We start from the raw sequence: 8,458 nt of genomic DNA, 5'->3' as shown, positions 1-8,458 counted from the left end.
CGATGCAAGTCATTTAATGGTACTAGAGAAAGACATGCTGTTCTGGTAGCTCCAGGACTTAACACTCACATCAAATTCAGAGGATGAATACAACTGAAGGAAGCCCGGGTGGGTACGTGGGTGGGGGAATCAGTCATGTGACTTGCCTCTGGGGTGCCCCCCAAGGCAGTGGGCCCCCAGACAACTGTCTCCCTTTGCCCTATTATAGTTACGCCCCTGGACAGGAGAGAGGTCTGTAAAATGATGGATGGTGTGGAGAAGATGGATAGGAAGAATTTCTTCTCCCTCTCTCGCAAGACTAGAACCAGACTGTGGAACCTGAGCCACAAGCTCAGACTTGATCTTGCCTGAACTGCATGGACAGAGCCAGATCCTGAGCAGTATTCTCTTAAATCCACCATCCAGAATGGCAGAAGGCAGGGCATTACAGGGCACCCTGCTGAGTGAGCAAAGAGGCACCTTTTAAAAGCGAGGCTTCTCTTTCTTGAGTAGGGGGAGAGCAACTGGCCCTCTCCATCCCCAGCACAGCATCCCTCCAGTGGCTGTTGCTGATGTCCATCTTATGTCCTTTTAAAAGATTGTGATCCCTTTGGGGACAGGGAGCCATTTTATTTATTGATTGATTTCTGTGTAAACTGCTCTGGAAATTTGAGCTGAAAAGCGGTATAGAAATATTCATTGTATTGTATTGTATTGTATTGTATTGTATTAAACTGCACCAGTGAGAACGCTCCCTTCTGGTTTAGAGGGGCCAAATTTGTACACTTCGCCACTGGCTGAGGGTCATATTTTTCAAAAGCAGTTTGTGAGATTGCAGAGAGGCAGAGATTACGCAGTGTTTTCGACTACTGCCAAGAGCTCCAGATGTGAAATTTTATTTATACTGCCCCAATGGATGTAGCAAAACTGATGTATGGTAACCACCGCCTCCATCCCCCACAGCTGAACAGCTGGACGTTTACTTATTTAGAAGCATATCTAAACCTTGCCCAAATGTGGGTAACAGCATTTTGAATCCAATAGCTAGATCCAGAGAACTTGTGTTTGGGGCAGTATATAAATGTATTAAATAAGTAAAAATAAATAAATAAAAATGTTCCTTTTAAGAAAGCACACATAGCATTTTTGAAGATCAAAGAGGGCATAAGGAAAGACAGAATTTGGATGTTAACTTTTTAAAAAAACACAACCCTTGGTTTTAGGACAATTTGCTCATATAATAAGAGTGTGTAAGAGTCCAGTAAAGGATCCAGCAGTCAAGAAATACATTGCAGACTAGCACTTGCTAGGGTTGCAATGAAAGACTTGGATATTTTGATGCCATGATGTGTCTACACCTACAAAGATTAGAATAGTTCGGTCAATGGTTTTCCCCGGGACACTCTATGGATGCGAAAGCTGGACTTTGAAGACGCAGGATAGAAAACGTATTGATGCTTTTGAACTTGGGTGCTGGAGAAGACTTTTGAGGAGACCCTGGACAGCCAGGAAAACACACCAATTGATTGTAGAACAAATCAAGCCAGAATTTTCCCTCCAGGCACAAATGACCAGGCTCAAACTATCATACTTTGGACACATTCTGCAAAGAAGACCCAGCTCCCTTGAGAAGTCTATCATGCTGGGGAAAGAAGAAGAAAGAAAGAAAGAAGAAGAGGACAACCAGCAGCCAGGTTGATCACGACAGCAATGAATGCACCACGGAGAGACCTTCAAGGCCAAGCTGAAGACAGATCATCCTGGAGAGAAACTCTCTATGTGGTCGCTAAGAGTTGACACCGACTTGACGGCACTTAATCAATCAATCAATCAATCAATCAGGCAGCCTCCAGCCAGCAGCTGGGCTTCAAAACTCCAGCACTCCCTCTTGCTGTTGCTGCTGCCTGACTCCTGCCTGTGTAATGTCACTCGATTGGCATCCTCTCCGTTTCAGTGAGTGAGTCTGCACAGAGTGCAGTCGTCCAATCATGTCTGGGGACCCCAAGTTGAGAACCCCTGCAAAGAACAGCAGCTTCCCTGATTCTCTGGTTGTGACTAGTGAGATCATGACTTCTCCTTAGCCAAATCACCACCCGGTGAACCAACAGAGTGGAGAATGAGTCAGCTCCTTCTGAAATTACACTTCAGCCTAGGGCATTCATGGCTAATTTCTATTCAGTGGCCTTGGTGAGTCCGAAGCAACAGAGAAGTGATGACCCTCCAACACTGAATCCAAATCTTTCTGAATTTTCACAACTCCCTGCCTGGCCCCTTCACAATGGAAGGAGCATCTCAGGAACAGAATGGCACTGGGCAGAAAGGGCCCATGTATTCTCTACTCATGACGGGGAAGTGGCGATATATTTTCCCCTCTAGAACGTCTTAAGCAGCTGGTTTCTTCTTACTGCTAATTTTAACTCTGTAGAAGATGAGTGGAGATGGTTTAAGACTACAATCCTAGGCACACACTTGCATTTTTTTGTATTTTTGTAATTTTGTATCTTTGAGCGAATATGATGGTAAAAGTCAAGTTTTCGGAAAGATGCGTCAGATGTTTGGATGGGGGCTGTGTGTGGCGGGGGGGGGGGGGGGGCGCTATTTCAGTGCTTGCCCCAGGAGCCATTTTCCCTAGTCACCCCCCTGGAAGTGGATATTGGATCACTTTGCTGCTGCAGCAGCAACAGAAGAAGGAAAAGAGAAATGGGGAGAAGAGACAGGACAAGGTGGGGGGGCCTTGGGGGCCCCTCAGAGGCTGTGGGCCAGGAAACATTTGTCTCCCTTTGCCTAATGAATGGTCTTCCCCTGTTTACAGGTTAAATTGCTAAATGAGCTTGAAGTGAGCATTTTACTCATCAGCACAGACATCGAGGAGATTCTATACAGTAAGGAAAGGAGGTAAGATCACTGTGGTGGCCCAGTTCCCTCGTGGTCCCTGGGAAAGTGACTTGGAGAGCCGACTGGGCTCTGCCTTGAGCAGGAGTCACCGCCAGGCAGGGCAGCTTCAGAACCTGTTGCTGGGGCCAGAATTCTGCCCTGGGAGACACGAAGCAGAGCCCCTTTCAGGATGCTTTTCCCACCACCTTTGCTGCCTGCAAAGAGCTCTTCTTCTCTCCCCGCCTCTCAGCTAGGCGGGTGGGCGGGGCTTCCAGGGAGGCCTCCGTGTAGGCCTCCGTGAAGCCTGAACTGGAGTAGGCTTGCAGGGGGGCCCCAAGCACGGAAGGAGGCAGGTAGGCAGAGTGGCCCCCACAGCTCTCTGCAGCAGACCCTCTGCCCGCCCGCCCAGCATTTGCCAGGTAGAATGTGAACTCCCTTTTGTGCCCCCCCCATATATAGGGATCTGCTTGCCATAGGGCCTTGATATGGGGGGGGGGGAGAGACTGAGAAGTCTTTGAGTATTTAATTTAAAACAGCTTGCTAAATGTGCTGGTTTTAAAAACAAAAACTATAAGTGGCTTGTTTCATGGCAGAAAATTACAAAAACTCCTGGAACAAACAATATTATATTCATTCATTCATTCATAAATGCACTTATGTTCAAGTTGTTTTGCAACCGAGAAGGTCTGAGTAAGAACTGGGAAGCATGTGTGGTGCTTTTATTTTATTTTCTTGTGTTTTTCTTGTGTGTGAACTGTTCCCCAATAACTCGCAGGGACTTCAGGCAGGGGCGTAGCTATAATTGAACGAAAGGGTTCAGAGAACACGGGCCCCCAGCTCCAGAGGGCCCTCCAGCTCCAGCCCTCCCTGTTTTCTTCATTGTCTCCCTCAGTCTGGGGGGCCACCAGAGAGAGGGATGAACACGGGCCCCCTCTCCTCTAGCCTCGCCCCTCTTCAGGGTCAATCTGGCCAACTTGTGAATGCAGCACCTCCATTCCAGAGGAGATGTGTGGTAAAGAGCTTTAAAAGCCTCGTGTGAAAAACCTCCTGCAATCAAACTTGACTGAATTTGTTCTGAATTCTGAGAAAACAAACATAGGCTCACCCGGCATGGTTGAAAGTCTCCTTGGCTAATCTCCAACAAGGGGGCCATTTTAATCATTAGTGTTTCTAGTGTGTTCTAGGCATTAAAAGTAGCACAGATATATAGTACTCAATGTATATCACTATCTATTGTGAAGGGTGCATGTGTGTATTCAGTGAAATGTATTTCCAGGCAGCATACTTCTTTTGAAATATCAGACTTCGGCGGAATAGATACATATGTATTGATCACGACACATGGGTTTCTGCACAACACCCGCACAGAAGAAACTTCCATGTAGAAAATGTGTCTCTTGTCAATTGACCCTGAATTTTCCACCCATGACTGGGATATCTGAGAGTTAGAGTCAATCATAAAAGAACAGCACACTGCTTGTGACAGGAAGGGGCAAATTGCACTGATTTCTCCGTCTGGCAGGGGCTGGTTTTGGCCCTGGCAGAACTTGACTGTCTGCTCCTGTTGCAAGTTCCTCTGTCTAGTGTGGCAAACTCATGTCTCCTCCTCCCTCCTGGTATCAAAGTCAGCACTAGTGTGGTGAATGCACAGATACCCCATCATGAGCCAACAGTCATCACAAGACAAAGGCTGGCAGGAATCATTCACTGGTTTATTCATTCACCACCACCTTCCTTTCCCCCTCTTTTGCTAGTGGCTATTTGGGCAGGTGATCCTCTAGGACAAAGTCAAGTTTTTTAAAAAGCATGAGATGAGACCGAGAAAATGACACTTGGAATCCTCGCATAACTCCTGAGTGTTGTTCTAAGTCTTTTACAGAGATGGCTCATGTTTTCAGGTTTTGATCAACAACCATGCCTAGATGGTACAGTGTTTCTTTTAACAAGGATTTCCAGATATTGTTGACTACAAGTCCCATCATTCCTGTTTGGACAAGGGTGCAATTGCAGTGCTTGCCCTAGGCGCTATTTCCTCTCTTCGATGTCGTTCCTTTTTGGAGGCGATTGCCCTTTGCACGGTGCTCTGGGAGGATCTCTTTAGCTCCCTCCTGCTTACTCTTGCTAAGAGCTATGGAGGTTTTTCTCTGGCCTTCTTGCCACTTAGTTCTGCGGGACCCAGTGACCGTCTGGGGCGGGGATTCCTTCTGCAGAAGGTGCTTGGGAGAGGATCTGCCCTCCAAGTGGGGCAAAACCCAACCCGCCCTCTTGGGCCTACGGACAGTGACCGGCAACATCCTGCTCTGCAGCTGGCTGGAGAAATGCTTGGCTAAAGACACCAAAGTGGCCAGGTTGGACATCAAGTTGCAGGAGCTGCTGGAGAAAAGAGACGACAGGGCAGCACTGGGGAGGCCAGTTAGCAGGGGCCACGCGGCCCCTTCGGGAGCTAAGCTAAGTCTGGCGCTACGTTCGCAGCACCAGCCAGGAGCAGCTCTTCCCTGCAAAGGCAGGGAAGAGTCACTCCTGGCTGCGCGGGAGTTGCGGTTCAACTGCTGAAGACGGGGCCCCTTTCGGAGCTCAAAGACTGGCGCTGCCTTCTGGGCTGCACTGCGAAGGCAGCGCCAGCCTTTGTCTAGCTGCCGAGGAAGGGGCCACGTGGCCCCTTCCGCAGTTAGACGGCAACTCCCGATTGGAGCCTCAAGGCTCCATTCGGGAGCCAGACCACGCCCCCCGTGTCTGACATCAGACGTGGGGGCGTGGCTAGCTCTGTAATCCTGTTTCTCCCTCTGGCTGCATATCATGTTTGCGTATTCTATTGTTCTCTTACATCCCCATGTTTTGAGTGCCTATCATGTGTATATAAATATATTTTTTTCCCGAACAGGAAAAAAATTTATAATGGGGAATGTGCTTCAATCGTTGTCTTTCCAAGTCCAGAGTTGATGCTGCTGTTCTATATTTGCTGTGATTTAAAAAAAAATGTTTTTATAAGCTTTGGAGCAGGAACCTTAGCAGATGAGAAACAAGCGCTTTTCCACTAAAGGATTTTTACATATTTTTTAGGAAAGTAAATACAATACACCCCCCCCCCCCGCAGCCCTTAGGGATGTGTGTTAAGGAAGTTCTTGTAAACTGAATGAGAAAAGGGGTCCGCCCCACAATGCTCGGCTTCTAGAGATGCCAGAAATAGAGATGCCTGTGAGGTTTGTCGCAGGGGTGGAGCTGGGAGTGTCAGGGACCTGATAATGCTCGCCCCAGGAGAAGCGAGCATCAGAAGCCCCTCCGTGCTTCTAAGGCTCCAATTGCATCTCCCTGTTGAACAGAATGGAGCCACGGATGTCTCCACTAATCTCAGGAAGGAGGCAGAACGGGGCTGCACTCTCAGAGATGTCTGGTGGGGGACAAACAGCAACCTGCCCCACACTCGACCCTCTTACCCAAGGTTTTTGAGGGGGACGAGCCACCAGCCCATCCTTGACTCCACCCCACAGCTGCCGTTTACCCCTGGGGGGTCACTGAGCATGGCAGGCTTCCATGATCCACAGCTGCATATGGCCGCTCTGTGTGGCTGGGGTGAAAAGGCCAGATTCCCAGTTTAGGGGGAAGTAGCTCACTTATTTCCGAGTCGAGCCAGAGGGAACTCGCCCATCACCAGTCAGGTGTTACTTAGACTGATAACACGGGGCGGGAAAGCCTGTCGGATCTGTGGCTTTGTGCAAGGCCGCAGTGCACAGATAATGAATATAGAATGCAGGGCATGTGTGGGTGGATTTTGTATTTGAAAAGCTTGCGTCTCTCTATTGCCCTTCAAGGACTGGTCTCCTCCTGCTTCTAAGGGACGGGAAGTGGCCAAAGGGAACCGTTTCCAACGATTATCACTTCCACCTTCTCCATCCCAAATCCACCAGGTTTTCTGAGCAGATGTTGGGCATTTCCCTTTAGGACAGGAGTCGGCCACCTGGGCTTTCCAGATGTTGCTGAACTGCAACTCCAACGTGTCTGATGGCTGGGGGGGGCGGTTTATAGGAATTGTCGTTCAACATCTGGAGAGCCCAGGTTTGGAATACCTTCTGCAGAAAAGGATGCATGGGAGTGGATCAGCAATTCTGATTTTGCTCTCATTCTAAACACCAGTCGCGCTTATGGATTTCGGGGTGTGTGTATGTGTGTGTGAACAATCTCCAGACTAAGTAAGTCCTCTAACACGGATTCCCAGATGTTGTTGACTACAACTCCCAGAATCCCCAAGCAAAAACCCTTTGGCCCTCCCTGCAGATGTTGGCCTACAATTCCCATAATCCCTGGCTATTGGCCACGGTATCTGGGGATTATGGGAGTTGTAATCCAAAGACAGCCGGAGGGGGAGGGCCTAAATTGAGCAGGCCTGGTATAGACGATACGGAGCTAGATGGACCAATGGTCTGATTCGGAATATGGCAGCTTCTTATGTTCCTAAGTATTGGGAACCAATGCACTTGATTTGGGTAAGCTGATACTTCCAATTATTGTCTTAACATTCCTCCATACTATTTAAGATGTGGAGTGTGTAATGGGTTAGCGCCCAAAGCGTCAAATAAGGATCTTCCCCCACGCCACCACATCTGATTCTTTTAAAAAATTTGTTTCATTCCTTTTATTTTAATGGCTAAAGCAAAATATTGTCAGGAAAGGAGTTTTCCTTGACTGCCACCCCAAGAGTAAGCCCTACTCCCACCCTAACCAAGGCAGCCACTGAAGGAATCGGGGTCCTGAGGCTGCCATGTGATGTCCGGAAATCTTTCATGCCTGTGTTGAAAATTAAAAACAAAGTGGAAGATGGCTCATGGCTGTGTGTTTCCTTGGGGGAGCGAGTGCTGGGATCGTTCACCGTTAACAAAGTTGACGTTGGGCTGAACCGGAACCGAAGCGAGGGAAGGAATCCGAATTTTCTATTTATTTATTTATTTATTTATTTTTGCATTTTAATACCGCCTTTCGTTATACCGCCTTTCGCCTTTCTATTCACATCTGCTACACCCACGGGTTCCCCCTCGAACACAACAGGCCTCGGCATGGCCCGACTGAATGGAAAATACCAATTCAGCCCCGCCGAACTGAACAAGTCTTCTCGGAAGCCCAATTCCCATTATGTTCCAGGCAGGCAGAATCTGTGCGGGGACAGATATGCAGGCTTTTACACAAGAAGTGTGTACATGTCTACAGACATCTGAACACTCATCAAAAAATTAAGTTAGGCACAAGAAGAGTTAAGACCGACACTCTCGGCACAGACAAATCTGTTAGGGCACAAGAGCACAGGGGACCCCAATTTGAGAAGCCCCGAAATAAGAGAGATTAGATTTTATCGGGGGTGGTATATAGAAATACAATTAATTAATTAATTAATTAAGAGGACTGAAAAGTGCCTCTAACTCCCAAAGTGCTGCAGTGGAAAAACGAAAAAGGCACCTTCACATTATGCTCAGGAGGAAAGGAGACTTCTGGGGTCGAGCAAGGATGCTTCCCTGACTGCATGCCGCAACAGTTTAGCCATGTCTCCACTTCTGAACTGCCTGTGTGGTGACATCACTGTCCCTGTGCTGTCAGCAAGGTGCCTTCCATATGTCCC

This window comes from Hemicordylus capensis, chromosome 14, assembly GCF_027244095.1.
Source record: "Hemicordylus capensis ecotype Gifberg chromosome 14, rHemCap1.1.pri, whole genome shotgun sequence".
Lineage (NCBI taxonomy): Eukaryota > Metazoa > Chordata > Lepidosauria > Squamata > Cordylidae > Hemicordylus > Hemicordylus capensis.
The sequence above is the reverse complement of the archived record's forward strand: the minus strand, read 5'-3'. Positions refer to the sequence as shown.